Raw genomic sequence first — 21,103 nt, forward strand, 5'->3', positions numbered from 1 at the left:
CGTTTACTGATCTGTATTTGAGTGGTATCTGTACTGTCAAAACAAACAGAATTTAAGTGTTATATAATTTAACTCACAAACTCTGCTCTAACTGCACACATTGTTATTATACATCAAAATTTATAGATCTTGGGGGTAAAAGTATAGATCTGACCTTTTAACATTTTTTTTAACGTTCCTAATATCATAGTCAGTTTATTTGCCAGTCACACTGATTTCTGCCTGGCATCCTAACTAGTCTTGATAGGAACAGGGACTTGAAAAATTTTGCTAATTAAGACCTTACAGGAAACTAGTAAAAATATCTCAAAATGCTAAAAAGAAAGGAATTAGGTCTATTGATGTTACTTCAATTTATAAACTGCAACACAGCTAAGATGCCACAATAATTTCTTTTTTTTTTTTTGAGAGAGAGAGAGAAAGAGAGTACACGAACTGGGGAAAGGGGCAGAGGAAGAGAGAGAGACTCATAAGCAGTCTCCACATCAGCATGGAGCCTAATGCGGAGCTCGATCCCATGATGACGAGATCATGACCTGTGCCAAAATCAAGAGTCGGACACTTAACCAAATGAGCCATCCAGGCGCCCCCATAATAATAATTTTAATGACTGTAGAACTATTTAAACAATACATACCTGTTATATTAGAAGTAGCATTATAAATAACAAAAAAGTCTTGTAAAATTCCCAAAACATTTTTTAGTGAAATCTCAAACACTTTCTGAAGGAGCTTCTAACCCAAAGCAAAATTATCCAATTTGAATTTTATTATATTTTATCTGTGCTCTGTTGAAGTAGAATGGATGATTATAAAGCACAAGCTGTCAGCAAAGGGGATAAAAAAGAAAACCAAGAGGATGGATAATCAACAAATTGTAGATGCCTGCCTGGAATATTTGAAGTGACTCTATCCTTAAATGATTCCCATCCCAGGTCAACATCAATACTGTTGCCAAATTAATCCATTCATTTTCTAAGTGTTTTTCATTAGTAAGTTTCTAATAAATGATAATAGTCCATTAAAGGATGACACCACAGTCAGTACTCTGGCTTAAAAATCACAATCTAAAATTATTATTCAACTGGCTTCTTTGGGAAAAACAAAACAAACTTCTGTTTTTCCAAAGATTAAATGTTCTATTCTTTCATACATAGCAGGTAATCCGAACCAAATTTCCCAAATCATTTAGGTTTTATATTATTGAGGTTTGGTATGCATTTTTCACGATTATTACTGAAGGCAAAAAACAGTTAAATTTCATGGTGGAAGAGATGACCTGACTGGGGATCCAAAACAGTTTTAAAAAGAGAAGACAGACTGTTGTCAGTTGTGCCAAAAGTTTACGAGAGAGCACATCCTTCTTTGGTTTGCTGCGTAGGTGCTCATCAGGTAGTATGGTATCAGCCTTCCTTAAATGAAAGGTTTAAACTAGGGTGTCATGATGATCCATCTTTAATCTGGACTCTTTATCAATCTACCTAGCTCTTTCACTTTGGTGAACCACAAAATCAAGTAAGTATTGTAAGCCCAATATGGGCCATTTAACTTTTCTGGGCTTTAGATACCACATGTGTAAAATGGATTAAAAGGCTCCCGCAGCCCTTTCCCGGCTCTAAAATGAGGATTTCTGAAAGTATCTTGGGAGCTATAGTTGAATTCAGAGAAGTGTTGTTCTGGTCAGCATGATCTCCAAAACAGTGGAGCTACTGGGGCTAACCGGAGAACAACACGCTAGTTAAAAAGTCACATAAAATTTGTGACAATTATACTGAAAAGCTGGTTGAACTGTACCAGGAATTTTATTACTGTACATCCACTAGCATTTATAGATACTCTGTTCATTCTTCAAGGTCAGCCTTAACTTTGTGTCTGGTGACCTAGGCCTTTTTGGGGAACTTACTGATTACATGTTCAGATCAAGAAGGAAGAGGATGATCATTTGGGGAAAGTTTTGAAAATTAAACAGAATCTTAATTAATATTAAAAGCAAAATGGGGAAGTCAGTAGTGTTTTTTATATGTATATGTTTTCCACAGAAGTGCTATATGAATAAAGGTTTTGAAAGGAGAACATGGTAATGACCCCTTAGTGGAGCTTCTTTTTAGGGGTGAATATATTTATATTTGGAAAACAGCCAGAGAACTTCGGAAGTCCTACATCATGAAATGCTCAATCATGTAGAAGAGACAAAACTGATCATAGCAATTCAGAGAAACAATCAACACGGACTTATCATTGTCAAAGGAGCTTCCTGAAGATTTTGGAAGTTGAGCATACCATAACTCTGTATGCTACATTATTAGGAATTTTTTCAGCAAAGGAGAAGGACATTCCAAGCAACAGCTTAACCTGGCACAAAGAAGTGGTAACTCTAACACTACCATCATCATTATTTTATTATTACTGTCAGAATTGGAAAAATTGTGAAGGACACTGGTTTGTCTGTTAGGATATGGCTTTTTAAAATAAACTGAATTTTCTCAACTCATTTAGTGCAGAGTTAGTGCACTATAATCAAAGAAGTACAAACATATTTATTTCTCTGGGTCAGGGCTGAATGCTCAGGTTACTTATTTCTTTGACATTATTTGAAAGAAGTAGTTGTTTTTAATAACTGTAGTGTCCATAAAGGAACAAAAAAGAGGACATGGTTTGATTCTCTGTGGTTTTTTTTAAACTTTTCTTTTTCAGTTTATTTTGAGAGAGAGAGAAAGCGAGAGAGAGAGAGAGCGAGACAGCACAAAAGCGGAGGAACGTGGGTAGCAAGAGAGGTCTATCAGCACAGAGCCCGACGAGGGGCTCAATCTCATGAATCATGAGATCATAACCTGAAGTGAAATCAAGAGTTGGATGCTTAAACAACTGAGCCACCCAGGTGCCCCCAGGGTTGATTCTTTAAAAGTAAGAGTTTATACTAAAGATAAATAAAAATATTTGTCTAATTGGTATTATAAGACCAGAACTATTCAGCTATACTACACTTATTTTCATAGACTTATTTAAATGTATCATGATTTTTTAATATGAGGCATATTTAAGTGAGTTTTCACATACTAAGAAACAGTGTCTAATTTAGTTTTGACATAGACAGTACTTCTGGAAGAAGAGGCCAATTGGCGCATTTTAGTCAAGTATTTAACACACTCAGATTACACAAAGTAGGATTTCTAACCTGAAATATTTTGAAATATATTGAAGTATTTTCCTATGAAGATACAAAGAATTTAGATCTTGGATTTTCTGGTTAATTTTCATAGACTCTGAACTATTGTCAGATCCTGTTATTTTGATATTTGAATCAGAAATTATAATCATTATTAGGAATGGTCCTACTGACTGACCTTCCACTAAGTTATAATTTACCCAAGTTGTTAAATCAAAAAGCTTTGAAGAGTGCTTGCTATTTGAAAAACATCTATGAAGATTGTGAAAAAGTAATCTATTTGAGGTTAGTACCTACAAAGACTTTTGGGTTTAGGGGTAGAGGGAAGGCTTAAAATGAAGTAAAGCGGGGGCACCCGGGTAGTAGCTCAGCTGGTTAAGCGTCCAACTCTTGGCTTCGACTCAGGTCATGATCTCATGGTTTATGAGTTTCAGGCCCACATCAGGCTCTCTGCTGACAGCATGGAACCTGCTTGGGATTCTTTCTCTCCCTCTCATTCTGTCCTTCCCCTGCTCACTTACACACACTCTCTCTCTAAATAAATAAATTAATTTAAAAAATAAAAATTAAAAAAAAATTTTCTAAAGAATCAAAGTTTAAGATATGCATATGCAGATACCTCTAGAAGGACTTTTAATTGTGGGGGGATTTAAACAGTGTTCGTGACGGTTTAATTAGATGTGGTTACAGATTACTGTGGGAGCAGGTGAGAAATTCTAACAGGCTGTGAGATTCTCTTCACGTAAGGTTCAAGGTATTATTTCATTCTTTGTATTTATACTTTAGTTCTTTCCAAAAAGTGAACTGGATTAGATTTTGATCACATTTCAGGTAAATACTCCACTTTCAACCTCTGCAAAAACTACTTTTTTAATGATGTCTATAAAAAACAATCTTTGTACACTTTCTGTATCCATTAGGTACTGTAATTGTGATTTCCCTCTTCATCCATTAGACACAATTTTCTCATCTTTTTTTCTTGTCCTCATCTCACTGAAATTTTTTAAGTGAAATGAACTATCAGAAAGAATTATGACAAGTCCTTGGCAATTTGAAAATTGTGTAAAGCTAGTCCCAGTTATCAATGGCTTTGTTATCAATGGCTTATGTTTCTTCTTTCTTTACCATCCCTAATTATTTGTGTTTGCTCTTGCTGTTAGGCATACTGTTTTAAACACTTGGTTGTTACGGTGGGTATGAAGTGCCTGATAGTCTACCGAAAATAAACCAAGATAAATTATAGTCAGGGCAGAGGTTCCAGTCTTTGTTATTCTTGATATGATACCATCTGTGCCTCTGGTGAATTCCTTTAGACCTTTAAAATAGCCTGTCAAACTGTTCAATGGAAATTAGACTTTTTTTTCCCTAATGCTCTAGCAGGGTCACAGAGAGAAGTATCCCTCATATTTTTTAAAATCAAAAAAATCAATTACTTTAGACCCATAAAAGCTAAAGAAGTGAAAGATTTTAGAAGTGGAAAAAATGCTGTGAAGTTATCTACTCTTCCTTCTCCTTTTAAAAATCAATACATTTAATTCCCACCTCCTTTCTTTTGTTCAACAGACCAGCAAGTACACACAAGTTATCAAATGCTCCATTTGGAATGAAAGCTAAATCGTATCACTACTATCCAAACCTCTCTTGTAACTTGTCATCTCACATAAGCTAAAGTCCTTACAGTGGCCTTCAGGATCCAACGTGACCTAGCCCCCTACTTCCTCTCTGACCTCATCTCAATGCACTCTCCCCATGACTCGCTCTGCTCCAGTCACATTGGTCTCCCACTGGTTCCTTTAACATGCCAAGAATGCCCTTTTCTGCCTGAGATACCTTTCCACCAGAGAAATTAAATTAGCACAGCTCGCTCCCTTATTATTTTCAGGTCTTTGAACAAACATCAACTTATCAGAGAGAGCTTTCCTGATCACCTGTCTGAAATCAAAACCTCACCACCACCACCACCCCCATCACCACCATCTACAAGTCCTACCCATCTCTGCCCCCTTCCCAGCTTTACTTTGTTCCAAAGTATTTTTTTTTAATTTTTTTAATGTTTTATTTATTTTTGAGACAGGGAGAGACAGAGCATGAACAGGGGAGGGTCAGAGAGAGGGAGACACAGGATCTGAAACAGGCTCCAGGCTCCGAGCAGTCGGCACAGACCCCGACGCGGGGCTCGAACTCACGGACTGCGAGATCATGACCTGAGCCGAAGTCGGCCGCTCAACCGACTGAGTCACCCAGGCGCCCCTGTTCCAAAGTATTTATTACCTTCTGATATACAGTATAGTTTATCTGTTCACTTTCTTCTTCCTCCACAAGAATGTGAACTTCAGGCTGAGAGTTTTTGTTTTTCTTGTTTTGTTCTATTATTATGTCTCCAGCACCTAAGACAATTCCTGGTACACATGAGGTATTCAACACATATTTGTTTAATGACCCAAAACTGACTTAATAAATAAGGTTCTCTCAGGGTGCCTGGGTGGCTCAGTCAGTTAAGCATCTGGCTTCGGCTCAGACCATGATTTCACGGTTCATGAGTTCGAGCCTTTCTTCAGGCTCTGTGCTGACAGCTCAGAGCCTGAAGCCTGCTTCGGATTCTGTGTCTCCCTCTCTCTCTGCCCCTCCCCCATTCATGCTCTGTCTCTGTCTAAAAAAAATAAACATTAAAGAAAAAAATTTTTTTTAATTAAAATAAATAAAGTTCTCTCTCTCTCTCTCTCTACTCTGCTTCATACCAATATTCCATTTTCTAGTTTTTAAAAGATTTATACCATTTACCCACATATGTAATCTGACCTTAATTGAAAGAATTCAAAATAACTTCATGACAACATTTAAAACCTGAACTTGGCTTTGATTTACTTTTAAAAACCACTGTAATACATGAGGAGGTTGAAAGTAAAAGGATGGAAAAGGCATATCATGCAAACACTATTTTTTAAAAAAAGCAATGATAGCTATATTAGTATCAGATAAAGGAGACTTCAAAGCAAGAAAGTTACTACAGACAAACAAGGACACTACATAATGATGAAAAGAGCACTCCATCAGGAAGATAAAATCCTAAATGTGTATGCATCAAATAAGAAAATCTTAAAATACACATCAAGCAAACACTAATAGAACTGAAAGAAGAACCAAATAAATTCACAATTACAGTTGGGAACTTCAATACCCAACTATCAGCAACTGAGAAAACTATGAGGTAGAAAATCAGGAAGGCAGAGAAGAAATGACCAAATAATCAACTATCAGGATAAAACTGACATAAATAGATAACTCCATCCAACAACAGTAGATTACACATTCTTTTCAAGAGCTCATGGAATGGTCACCAAGATGGACCATATCTTGGGCATCCAAACTGCTAAGGAAGAAGTAAAACTATGAGTATTTGCAAATGACATCCATGACTTGGATGAAATAAGTGATGGGGTCCACCAATGTAGACCATATGCTGGACTATAAAACAAAATTTCTTTATACAGAAAACCCTAAAGATTCCACCAAAAAAGTACTAGAGCTGATAAATGAATTCAGTAAAGTTGCAGGATATAAAATCAACGTACAGAAGTCTGTTGCATTCTTATACACTAACAATGAAGCAGCAGAAAGTGAAATTAAGAAAACAGACCCATTTACAAGTGCACCAAAAATAATACAATATCTAGGAATAAACTTAACCAAAGAGGTGAAAGACTTGTACTCTGAAAACAATGAAACACTAATGAAAGAAATTCAACACAAGTCAAAGAAATGAAAAGATATTCCATGCTCATGGGCTGGAAGAACAAACATTATTAAAATGTCTACACTACCCAAAAGAAACTACACATTTAATGCAACCCCTGTAAAAATACAGCGCTTTTCACAGAACTAGAACAAACAATCCTAAAATGTGTACGGACCCACAGAAGTCCCAGAAGAGCCAAAGCAATCTTGAAAAAGAAAAAGCTGCAGGTATTACAATTAAAGACTTCAAGTTATATTACAAAGCAGTAATAATTAAAACAGTATGGTACTGGCATAAAAACAGACACACAGATCAGAGGAGCAGAATAGATAATCCAGAAATAAACCCACAATTATGCAATCAACCTTTGACAAAGCAGGAACGAATATTCAATGGGAAAAATACAGTCTCTTCAACAAATGGTGTTGGGAAAACTGGACAGCTACATGCAAAAGAATCAAACTGGACCGATTTCTTTCACTATATACAAAAATTAACTTAATGGATTAAAGATCTGAAACCATAAAAACCCTTAAAGAGAGCAAGGCAGTAATTTCTCTGACATCAGCCACAGCAACATTTTTCTAGATGTGTCTCTGGAGGCAAGGGAAATAAAGCCAAAAATCAACTACTGGGACTACTTAAAAATAAAATTTCTGCACAGCAAAGGAAACAATCAACAAAACTAAAAGGTAACCAACTGAATGTAAGAAGATGTTTGCAAATGACATATCTGATAAACGGTTAGTATCTAAAATATATAAAGAACTTGCAGGGTACCTGAGTGGCTCAGTCAGTTAAGCTTCGGCTCACGTCATGATCTCACAGTTTGTGAGTCCGAGCCCCGCATCGGGCTCTGCACTGACAGTGCAGAGCCTGGTTGGGATTCTCTCTCATTCTCTCCCCCCTCCCCCGAACCTCTTCCACTTGTGCATGCACACATGCACACACTATCCCTCTTTCTCAAAATAAATAAAAACTTTAAAAAAGAACTTATAGAACTCAACACACACAACAAAATCCATACACAGTCTAATTAAAAAACAGGCAGAAGGTATAAACAAACACTTTTCCAAAGAAGACATTCAGATGGTCAACAGACATATGAAAAGATATTCAACATCAGGGAAATGTAAATCAAAAGTACAATGAGGGGCGCCTGGGTGGCGCAGTCGGTTAAGCGTCCGACTTCAGCCAGGTCACGATCTCGCGGTCCGTGAGTTCGAGCCCCGCGTCAGGCTCTGGGCTGATGGCTCGGAGCCTGGAGCCTGTTTCCGATTCTGTGTCTCCCTCTCTCTCTGCCCCTCCCCCGTTCATGCTCTGTCTCTCTCTGTCCCAAAAATAAATAAAAAATGTTGAAAAAAAAATTTAAAAAAAAAAAAAAAAGTACAATGAGATATCACCTCACACCTGTCTGAATGGCTAAAATGAAAACACAAGTACAGTATGTGTTGCTAAGATGTGGACAAAAAGAAACCCTCTTGCACTGTTGGTGGGAATGCAAACTGGTGCAGCCACTGTGGAAAACAGTACAGAGGTTCCTCAAAAAATTAAAACTAGAACTGCCTACAATCCAGTAATCACATTACTGGGTATTTACCCCCAAAATACAAAAATACTAATTCAAAGGGACATGTGTACCTAATGTTTATAGTAGCATTATGTACAATAGCTAAATTATGGAAAACAGTCCAGGTGTCCATTGGCAGATGAATGGATAAAGAAGATGTGGTATATACATACCCTAGAATATTACTGAGCCATAAAAAGGAATGAAATCTTGCCATCTGCAACAACATAGAGCTAGAGAGTATAGTGCTAAGCAAAATAAGTTAGTCAGACAAAGACAAATGCCACAGGATCTCACTCATATGTGGAACTTAAGAAACAAAAAGAAAAATAAAAGAGAGAGAGACAGACCAAGAAACAGACTCTTAACTATAAAGAACAAACTGATGGCTACCGGAGGGGAGGTGGGTAGGAGGATGGATGAAATAAGTGACGGGGCCCATGGAACGGTCATCAATGTAGACCATATGCTGGGCCTTAAAACAAACTTTAAAACATTTTAAAAATTTTAAATCATACAAAGTATATTTTCCACCATAATATAATGAAATGAAAAATGAACACGAGACAACAGGAAAATCTCCAAACATTTAGAAATTAAGTAGCATACTTATAAATAATCCATACGCCAAGTCTCCAAGGAAATAAAGAGAAATACATAGAACTAAAATGTAGGTAGTGGGGTATAACTCCCCATCCCTTACATGTGAATAGCACATAGTGAATTCCTTCCAAAGATTACAGCATAGACAGAGGGAGAGGGCAACTTCACGGTGGAGAAACCTGGCAAACACCACCTATGTCATACAATCAAACTGAACATCGGTGGTTAAGTCATGCTGATCACATTTACCCTTGATGTGGTATGATGAAATGGCACTTTACCTCTGTGGTCTTCCTGCCAAGAACCCATAAACCCCAGCGTGATCATGAAAATGAAAAACATATCAGATAAATCCCAACTGAGGTACACTCTACAAAATATTTGGCCAGCACTCTTCAAAACTGTCAAGGTCTTGAAAACAAAGAAAGTCTGAGAAACTGTCCCAGTGTAGAAGAGCCTAAGGAGACATGATGAATGAATGTAGTATTATATCCAGGATAAGATTCTGGAACAGAAAAAAAGAATGTTAGATAAAAAGTTAAGGGAAAAGAAATAAAATGTGGACTAAATAACAATGTATCAATATTGGTTTATTGGTAGTTACAAATGTATTATACTAAAATAAAAATTTTAATTTGAAGTTTAACACCACTCATCCTTGCTAAATATTGGGGACCTAAACCTAGGCAAAGATTTCTTAGACTTCACACCAAAAGCATCACCTATCAAAAGCAAAATTGACAAGCTGATTCTCATCAAAATTTAAAACTTCTCCTCTATTCAGTGGATGATACAGACTGGGAAAAATATTTGAAAATTATCCTACAAAAGGCCTTGTATCTAGGGCATATAAATAACTCTCACAACTGAACAGGAGAAAAGCAAACAACCCAACCCATTAGAAAATGGGCAAGGGGGTGCCTGGATGGCTCAACTGGTTAAGCGTTCAACTCTAGGTTTCGGCTCAGGCCATGATCTCACAGATTGGTGAGATGGAGCCTCACATCGAACTCTGTGCTGACAGTACAGAGCCTGCTTGGGATTCTCTCTCTCCCTCTCTCTCTCTGCCCCTCCCCCACTTGTGTGCGCACTCTCTCTCTCTCTCAAAAAATAAACTTAAAAAAAAAAAAGAAAAGAAAGTGGGCAAAATCAGGGCGCCTGGATGGCTCAATTGGTTAAGTTTTCAACTCTAGGCTTCGGCTCAGGCCATGATCTCACACGCTGGTGAGACTGAGCCTCGCGTCCTGTTTGGGATTATCTCTCACCCTCTTTCTCTAACCCTCCCCCACTTGTGCACTCGCTGTTCGCTAGTGTTCTCACTCTCAAAAATAAACTTTTTAAAAAAACATTTAAAAAATGGGCAAAATCATAATGAAGCACTTCAAGAGGATGTACACACAGATGACAAATAAATACATTAAAAGATGTCAAGTTCATTAGCAAAATGAAATGCAAATTATGCCCATAATGCAATATCACTACATACCTATCAGAATGGCTAAACGAAAAAATACTGACAAGATCAAACGCTGGTAAGGATGCAGAGCAACTGGATACATAGCTGGCAGAAATGTAAAATTGTATAGCCACTCCAGGAAATAGTTCGGCAGTTTCTTATAAAACTAAACATGTACTTACCATAATACCTATCTCTTGACCATACAACTCAGATAAATGAAAACTACGTTTACACAAAATATATACAAAGGGGCGCCTGGGTGGCTCAGTCGGTTGAGCGGCCGACTTCGGCTCAGGTCACCATCTCGCGGTCCGTGAGTTCGAGCCCCGCGTCAGGCTCTGTGCCAACTGCTCAGAGCCTGGAGCCTGTTTCAGATTCTGTGTCTCCCTCTCTCTCTGACCCTCCCCCGTTCATGCTCTGTCTCTCTCTGTCTCAAAAATAAATAAACGTTAAAAAAAAATGAAAAAAAAAAACCAAAATATATACATGAATGTTCACAGCAGCTTTATTTGTAAAAGCCCCAAAGAGAAAATAACTCAAATGTCCTTCAAGAGGTGAAGAGTTAAACAGACTGTGCTACAGCCACAACATGAACTAGCACTAGGTAATAAAAAAAAGACTATTAATACACACAATTATTTAAATATATCTCAAGGGAGTTATTATGCTGAATAAGCCAATCTCAAAGGTAACTTAGTGTATAATTTCATCTTATATAACATCCTTCAAGTAACAGAACGGTTAATGGCTCTCAAAAATGAGAGATTTTTGGCAATGATGGAACAGTTCTACAGATCTTTACTGTGACGATATATACATGAATTTACACATGTGCTAAAACATTACAGAACGAAATACACAAGTAAGTGCACATTAATGAAGTCTAAATACAGTTGGTGGCATCATCAACGTCACAGTTGTGTTAACTGCTCTATACTTATACAAGATGTTACACAGGTGAAAAATTGAGTGAAGGGTTCAAGGAATCTCTGTGTTTTTTTCTTATGGCTATATCTAAATATGTAATTATCTGAAACTAGAAAGTTTAGTTTAAAAAGCCAATATAATGAAATAGGTACATACTTAAGGGATTAACTTCTTTCATAATCAGTGTTAAGGACAGAATGAGAGCTTAGCACAGTGACTCACACAAAGCTAATCAATAAATGTTAGCAAGTTCTATCACTATTTGAAAAAACTAAAGAGACAACAACTTTTCCTTTAAGCAGGTGTCATTTAAACAAGTTTTGAAAGGACTTTTTAATTGTGCTGATTTTCTCTTTATTTTTTAATTCTTTTCTTCTTTTTTTAATGTTTATTTTTAAGAGAAAGAGAGAGAGAGCGTGAGTGGGAGAGGGGCAAAGGGAGAGGGAGACACAGAATCTGAAGCAGGCCCCAGGCTCTGAGCTGTCAGCACAGAGCCCGACGTGGGGCTCAAACTCACCAACTGTGAGATCATGACCTGAGCCAAAGTCAGATGCTTAACTAACTGAGCCACCCAGGCGCCCCTTCTTTTTTAATTCTTAACAAAACAAAATTATTAAGATGTTTAATTCTTGTATATGATACCCAAGTATCGAAGGATAAAGTGGATATGAAAAATCTTCAAAGAAATTACTGTCTAAACATATTTGCCAAAAATTTCCTCAAGTTAATATGTTCCACTTTGAAAATCTCAAGTAAATACTAACTGGATTACACGGTGGCCAACCAACCTATCAATTACATGAATAAACTGCCTAGGTGTTACAGAATCATAAAAAGGTAACTAGAAATAAGTTGTGTAACAATGCTGTTCTAACATTTTTCAATCACAGTAAGTCCTTGCTTATCTTATGTTTTCTTATTGAGGAAGAATAAATTAGTTCTTTGGGCAAAACTATATAACCTTGAATATGTTTTCTGAGGTTAGGATGCTAATTTGGTTTGATGTTAGAAGGAACTAAGTAAACAGATACAGTTGAATAGTATCTGAATACTACAGCTGAATACAGCATTTTAGAATCCTAAATCATTTATCTAGTCCAATCATGATGCATAAAGCTCCTGGACAATGACGGGGTCATCTGGATTCTCTCCCTGTATCTATAGGGAATGTACTCTGCCTTATCCAAATCCAAAAGGCTCAATTAAGAGACACCCAAATCCCAATTCCTTATAATGTGTGCACTATTCAATATATAATAAGGACTACAGGGCTGTATCAACATAATCTTTTATGTACTTATTATGTGTCAAAGTTTTAAAGAAAGACAGTTATCATCTACTCCTGCAGGATAAATGTATCCTCACCAGCAACACAGAATAAATGTATATTTGAGGATTTCTTTTCAGTGTTTAATTCTATACAATAAAGAAAAAGCTCCTTCAAAGTCCTGCCGCTAAAAGCCTAGAAGTGTACTAATAGAAACTAATGAGCTCATATAATTGAAAGTATGGTATTTAGAGCTGTGAAAGGTGGATACTAAGTTCAGCTCTGAATGACATGTTTACAGACCAAATTTGTTTATAAACACTTTGGGTATTAAAATCATTTCGGGCTTCTGAATATTTTAGGAGACAGTCTCCATTCTAGGTAAGCTGGGGAAAGGGCCATTTCTACAGTGTTTCATTACACACCTACCACATTAGAATTTATGGAGAGGTGCCACCAGAATGTAAATTTTTAACAAGATACCTGGGTATTTTTATGCATGATTAAGATCAGCTGCTCTCTTGTAAGCTACCACTTAATGCAGAAGCAAGATGCTTTGTAATAATTTTTATTCTTGCCAAATAAGGGAATCTCTCCATTTTTCTAGAGTGGTAGAGCTTTGAGACTGCCAAATCACCTTAGGAGGGATAAGTATAAATTGCATCAACACCACATACAAAGTTATGAACATCTCCTGGAACACCCCTTGTTACTAATGGCCCATTTAAGGCAAAGGTCTCTATAAGAGGGATGGAGAGATCTGCAGACATGATCACAGCTGAGCCTTGATGGAAGTCTTCCTAGGCAGCAATAAAGCCAACTGTGCCACACCCTCCAGCATTCGTGCCAATAGATACAAGCTGTCTGAGCCACTGGCTCCAATTAGTTGTTGTCTAATTAGCTTGCACACCAAAGGAAACAACACTGAGGAAATTCAACAATCTCTCCTCAAAGCCTAATATTTAAATTCCTTGCATCAACTCATCTAAAGCCATTTGGCAGAGAATCTACCCTTTTGCCCGCCTACATACCAATTTTCTGCCTACTATTCTGCCTCGTATTTTGGCAAAATACAAACTCTGCATTTGCTTTTTAACTGTTTTCAACAAACGCAAGACTACAGCAAGAAAACGTGCAATTTCATCCCCCAAGGCAACAGGTAAAATGGATCCACCATTCATTCAAGGGACATCTCTTGATGCCCATTCTGAGGACCATACTCACTTTTCCATAAATACCTTTCCATAAATACCTTTTCCATAAATACCTTTCCATAAATACTTGTCTAGTTGGTCTGACGTTTCAATATATTATTGAAATTTTGACTTTTAAGCTTAAGTAGAATCTCCTATTATAAAATATAAAATACCTATTATCTATGAATTCCTACCTTAATTTTCATATGATTAAACAATAAAATGTTCACAAAACATTATTTTGATAACTATTTTGTCATTTCTCAAGAGAAACCAACATCTGCCACAGCAAATAAGATGCTGGGATAAAAGGACAACAGGTTAAGTATGGATGTTTTATTCAATTTAGAGAGCACATGTGTAAAAGGCTACTGAGACCGAGACATGTTAGCTAAATGACAGCGGAGTCTATGTCACAGACTCAAAGACACAGAAGTAAAAGATACTTTTAGAAATCAATGAATCTTATCTTTTGTTTCACCAATTAGTAAATTTCCCTGTCAAGATTACTGGAATCCTTTATTTTTCTTCTCTTTTTTATTGAACCAAATTATTCTGAAATGCTGCATTCCTTTTCACATTAGATCTTTTCCTTAAAAAAAAAACTACAACTGATCTACTCAATATCTTTACTGTAACCACTGCCCCATGTTTATGGTAAGGAGATGAATTAGTTATTACATACAGTAATCACTGTTAAATAAAAAGTGTGCAGATCCCATCATCCTACACTAAGATTAACAGAAATATGGAACATTTCATGAAATCAGAACGTGAAACACTTCATCTTCACAAGCTCCTAGACCACACCAACTCCTAAAATTTGCACACAAAAGTTTCATCTGAACCTTACAATGCTTTTTTTCAGAACTGTAGAAGGTGTCACTGGTCTGTAAGATTTTGTACAGTCTTCCCAGAGTTGATGAAACAAAGTTAGAGTTTTTGGCTTATTTAATCAGAATACATCCTATTATTTTAGGTCTTCACTGCTTTTTCAAGACTTCAGCGAGACAGACTCCAACCAGCAGCGTGGTCCCTTGACCTACCATCTTCCCGATGCCCACCAAACAATTCTATAAAACGCTGCTTGCTCAAGTATTCTCTAGTGATTGTTTTTCTGGGATGTGTGGCCAAGAAGAGATAATAAGTGTTTCACCAGGCACTCATACTGGTCCTGACAAGGGGAAAAAAGGACAATGAAGTCATATACCACCACTGTCTAAAAGAACAGAAAAAGCAATTCCAAAATAACTTCCTGACAGTCTCCAATATTAATCACAACCACAAATAAACCTGGCTATAAGTACAATAAGCAATCTTATCTGTACTGGCTTTTACAAGCATTTCCCTCAGTTATAAGGCTGCTTAAAGAGTTTCTCATTAGTGAAATGGAGTGGACAATAGTGGGAGAAAAGCAGTAACAGTAGATTAGATTTTGTATTGCAGATTAAACTTTATCTGTCATTTTGAGGATTCTGGAAAATTTCTGATGCCCAAAACTATATACAGCCTCCAACTGTTTTTTAGAAGATACCTGACATTAATTATAACCTTTTTCTCACTTAATAATCAATATTCTTAGTAAGATTAAGTCATTTAGAAACATCAAGGGAAAAACACTTCTTCAATGTTCCTCTTTTAACCTAAAACAACTTAAAAATATAAAAATCTCAGCAGCTGCTCAAAGGGATACTCTCAAAAAAGAAAACAAAAACAGAAAAAGCACTGAAATTGGTGCTTTTCTCTTTTTTTAGATTGCAATTTACAAACACATAGCTATAAAAAGTAAAAATGAAAGAGGAAATTCTTACTTTTACATTAGGGAATTTCCAAGAACCAACTGGCAGTCCCTTGCCACCTAACTGTGAATTAAGAAAAAGTGTCAAATTTAAGGCATTTCTTCTTTTCCCACCCTGCCTTAAATCAATATTTCCCTCTTCTAAATTTCCATAATGCTTTATATGAAGTAGCCTAATGCTTAAATTCGGCTAAATGCTTAAATTAAATGCTGATACTTATATAGTTGTTCACAGCATGACCACGTAACTTGTCACCCAAACCAGGACATGTGAATGTGAAAGGGGATACTATTAGTAATTATGCCATGTTGAGAGGCATAAAACAAAACATACAGGCTCCCTAGTTATTCTCACCATTCTCTCTCCTCTACTGGACTCGAAGCTCAATGATACAGGGGGAGTTGGAAATTCATTATTATATTTATCACAGCAGCACATTACCTTGCACAAACTAAGCATTCAAGTCTTACATGCTGAAAAATGAACAAACAAACTCAAGAGGTCTTTCACAGCTGCTTTGGGAGGTACAAGTAACTAACATTCAAACTCCTTCGGATAACGGCTAAATTTGTAAGTCTATTGTTCTGGACTTCAACATCCAAGAAAAGGAAAAGAATGGAAACTACCTGGGCTATCTTGTTAAACATAATTTAATGTTCTCTATATAATCTGAAAGGACCTAAATATGTTCAAATTCTAACAGTAAAATCTTAATAAGTACCGCTATTCAAGAAAAACCTTCTGAAAATATGGTATACTCCTAGTAGCTGAATAATCTAGAGCATTTATCTTCTACCTCCAGCCCAGATTGGTATGTAAATTGTGGAAAGAGCACATACACTGACTATTTTCATTTGCTTTTCAATATATTATTATTCCATGCATATTTACTATATACAATACACATTTTATTATTAAATCTAAATCCTTGTCCCAAAGAAAACAAACCAAAAAAAGGATAGCACTACTGTGTGGCTGATTCTACTCTTAAAGAGTAAAAGTATTCTACTATTTGTATTCTCCATGAACAAAATGATTATGTGCCTAGCTGACTAAAAACTAAAGCTTGCCTAATAGTAAATAAGGACCTATTCTGTCCTGTTCCCCATTAACTTTGTATCAGCAGATCTAGTTTTCATTAGGACTAGTACTGGTTGATGACAGAAGCAATTGGTATTGCTAAAATATTTACAGTTTCATTTCAATTCCACCTTGGTTTGCTGAATAGACGTAAAACCACAATCTTTATCATATGTGCCATTTCCTGTAATTCACAACTGAGCCCAATTCCACTATTCATTATAGAACATGAAATGTAACAAAACAAAACACCATAGATAAAAAAAAATAATTTGAATCCATTTAGGTCTTTTTTAAATTTTTAATACTTTTCCCGAAAGAAAGGTGTGAAAAAAATCTTAAGAAACATTTCTTAACTACTTTTCTTTCATGCAATTTTAGTCAACCGTAGATAAGTCATCATTATCCGTGATAATTGGGAGGCAGAAATAATAGGGATAACTATTTTCATTCTTCTTCACACCTAAACTTTAAGGAATCTCATAACAAGTAACAAAAGTGAAGCATGTGAACTTCATTTCCAATTCCACTCTCAGGTATTACAGCTAATAAAGCGCCAAACTGTCAGAAGGTGGTTACTAGAGGGAAAGGAGAAAAGCACTGAAAACAGAGGAACTTGTTAATCAGACCCTCACCAGATCTCCTAGATATATCCACCTTTAAACTTACTTCCTAATTTAGAAGGAAGTTTCGTCTTTTTAAAATTCACTTATAGGATAGTCAAGAGTTAAGCTAAGATTTTTATTTTTATTTATTATTATTTAAGTAGGCTCCATGCCCAACATGAGGTCTGAACTCACAACCCTGAGATCGAGTTGCGTGCTCTACCAAATGAGCCAGGCAAGTGCCCCCAAAACTTTTTATTTTTAAACAGAGACAAATGATGACAGAACTCAATCAACAAAATTTCATTTTTGTAAAATATCAAATGTACTGAACCATACTTTTTGTTTTAATAAAATCACTGATTCAACTAATGCAACATTACAACAAAACTATTCTATCCAGATCCCAAATAACATAAGTGGTGAAGTGGAGCAGAAATAAAATGGCCCAGGCACCAACTGAAGACTCCAGAATATTTATGCAGCAAAAACCAACAAAACATCATGTAGTAAGTAGTTAAGCATTCAACACTCACAGTTACTCCAGGATCAGAGGGCACACACTGCTTGGTTTATATGGCTTACAGACACATATCAAGCCTGCAGTATTCATTCATCCATTTATTTTTTAAAATATTTACTAAGCTCCACTATGGTTCATTCAAGGCCCTGGAGAAGTGAAAAGGCACATCACAATTTTTGCCTTCCAGAAGCTCAGGAGCACCTGGGTGGCTCAGTCAGTTAAGCATCCAACTCTTGATTTGGACTCGGGTCATGATCTTACAGTTCATGAGTTCGAGCCTTCTGAGTTTGAGAATGCTTGGGATACGCTCTCTCCCTCTCTCTGCCTACCCTGCTGGCACGTGCACGAGCATGGTGTCTCTCTCTCTCTCTCTCAAAAATAAACAAACATTTAAAAAAACCTCAATCATGGTATCAACAAATACTACTTGTACCAAATGAGGCAGTACGAAAGTGCTATAAAGTATAGAGGAATAAAGGATTTTTGTCTCCTTTAAAAAAAGGCAGGCTTCACAGAGGTGTCATTTGAACTAAAACTGAGAGAAAGATAGGAGTCTGCTAAAAGTGGGAAGAAAGGAATGCTGGCATTCAGAGTTTAACTTACATTCCTTCCATTTGTGCTACCTTTGGGATCATGCCAAATGACAGATTATTCCTCTTAAATTTTCAAGAATAAAGATCATCAAGAGTTCTGCATTCCCTGGAAGAAACAAGATAATAAATACTACCATGACTGACCAGTGACATGCAAAAAAAAAAAAAAAAAAAAAAAAAGGTAACTATAGAGGTAAATTATTAAGGTCATAAAATTTAGGCCAGTTAAACTCCAAACCTCAGTTTCCCCACCTATAAAACAGAAATAATAAAAGTTGTCTAACCTACCTTCATAAGGGGGCTATGAGAATCAAATATAATATATAGAAAGCTTCTTTTACTATATAGCAATAAAGCAGTATATCATAATTTCTTAAGACCTAATTAATATTGATGTTAATTAATTTCTGATTCACGGTTTCAAAAAATTTCTAAAGTGAGGTATATAGATTTTATATATTTACATTAATACTGACTATATTTTAGCTTTATTAAAACATAAATACTGAGAAAGGAGAAAAAAATGCTTTCTGCTAAAAAAAATTTAGGGGTCTGTGGCTTAAGTTAAGCCTAAAATCAAGTTATTTGATATAAATGCCAAATTAATGCTAAACAAAAAATATTAGATTACAGGGGGAAATATATGCTATTTCTAAAGCTTTCTGGAAGAAGACGACTATACATCGCTTCATAGATTTTTTGAAGTGTTATAATATTTTTTAATGTTTATTTCTTTTTGAGACAGACAGACACAGAGTACAAACAGGGAGGGGCAGAGAGAGAGGGAGACACAGAATCTGAAGCAGGCTCCAGGCTCTGAGTTGTCAGTACAGAGGCTGACGAGGGGCTCATATCACAGACAGCAAGATCATGACCTGAGCCAATGTTGGATGCTTAACCAACTGAGCGACGCAGGCGTCCAGGAAGTGTTACAATTTTGTTCTTGCCTTTACAGTTATATTTGTGTAATATCAAATTCTGATGCTTAGAAAGTTACATAATCTCTGAGGACTTCAGTTACTTCACTAAAATTGGTAGGGTAGGACTAACTAAAATCTAAGGTTCGAAACATCCCTTAAAATTCTAATAAAAAAGCATTAGAGAATGTATACAGAGAGGTAGTTACAGTCCTACAAAATAAGATACAGAGCTTACAAAGCTTCACAGAAAACACTAAAAAGAATACCTTGTGATTAGTTTCTAAGTGATTTCCCAGTCTAAAAAGCAGCACTTTGGTCCAGGAGAAATAACACAAGCTATACCAGCTTCAAGTTTTACCAATCTCTAACTGGAGAACTCAGCTTAAGTTAAAACTAATCACTGTAAGAATGCTAACCCCACATAAATACATTTAGAGTTTTAAAAAGCTTTCAAGATATCTTGCTGGCCCTTTCAACTAACTGAGTAAAATTTTAAAAAAAATTACAGCCCAGATGGTGACATTTACATCAAATAAATACCCATGAAAGAGATGTGCTATAATAAGTTCATTATGAAAAATTTCAGCTTCCAACAAAATGAAGACTTAGCTTACATAATTAGCTCGTTAAATATTCCAGGAATAATTTTAGTTATTGAAATGAAATTTTATTAACATTCTTCTCTAATCATTTATCTTTAAATGTTTTCTTCAGTGTTTTGTGTGTAGGTGCAAAAAAAAGGGCTATTAAATCAAATGAGGAATGATTTTAATAATTTTAACAAAGGGTTTTAAAACTTTTCAACGCTTGAATATGTTGAAAAATAACATCAGCACTAATGGAAATCATTTTTCTATGGTCTGTATTCCCTCAAGAGCTATATGCTGTTCCAATCTTCTGTCTGTCTCACTACCCTACCTCAAAGACAGTGCTTTAAAAATTATTCAAGGGGTTAGACTTTCTAGAATGGCCATATGAGGAGCTCAGAGAACTCCCCCAGGCCACCCCAACATTTATTAAACTTGCAAAAATCAGCAGAGACATTCACAGTCTCTGGAGATTGATCAAACAGCTTGCAACAAACTGCAAAGTATTACTAAATAAAATCTACAGACACTTGGTAATAATAGTGGAATGCCACAGCATTCCATCTAGAGCTTGCATGTGCCCCCAGCAACTCTGTGTTATAGAAGAGCTGTTCTAGTAGGTTCATCAATGGAGTAGCAGTTCACATCTCCCCCAGATACCCGGAGTGGAAGAGCTATTCCTAGAGGATGTGGCAGCTGGTAGACATGAGCAAGTGTCATCTCCCACAGCACTAGGCTGCAGAAGATCTACAACAAGAAGGTGGGAGCTACAAGGCAGCACCTGTTTGTTACTACCAACTCCTATTACTAGATCTGGACCATGGATAATTGATGTTAAATGGCAGGATCACTTTCCAGCCTCTTACACACACACACACACACACACACACACACACACACACACACACACACCCCTTCTGCTCCACAGGGAAGATACAGGTAGACAGCTGATAAAGAGTAAACTCCTCATCACCCTCCAACTCCTGATCCATGGTACAAAAGTTAAGCCTAGAAGAGGGTCTAAACAAGCCTCAAAGACTGGCAGCACCCTACCTGGTCCAAGGAGCCTGACT

At 36.4% G+C, this 21,103-nt stretch overlaps 1 protein-coding gene and 1 long non-coding RNA gene across 6 annotated transcripts in view; both read right to left on the minus strand.

The window, feature by feature from the left end:
* The window catches only part of UBE2E2 (ubiquitin conjugating enzyme E2 E2), a 373,353-nt gene that overhangs the window by 252,218 nt on the left and 100,032 nt on the right, over positions 1–21,103 (minus strand). The gene's annotated exons all lie outside the window — the stretch shown is intronic.
* Positions 14,539–18,666, minus strand: LOC131511755 (uncharacterized). The gene is made up of 2 exons (XR_009261713.1): positions 15,735–18,666; positions 14,539–15,097 (listed from the first exon to the last, which is right to left on the minus strand). It is a non-coding gene; the product is annotated as an uncharacterized LOC131511755 (long non-coding RNA).

Source organism: Neofelis nebulosa, chromosome 5 (assembly GCF_028018385.1).
Source record: "Neofelis nebulosa isolate mNeoNeb1 chromosome 5, mNeoNeb1.pri, whole genome shotgun sequence".
NCBI classification, from domain to species: domain Eukaryota; kingdom Metazoa; phylum Chordata; class Mammalia; order Carnivora; family Felidae; genus Neofelis; species Neofelis nebulosa.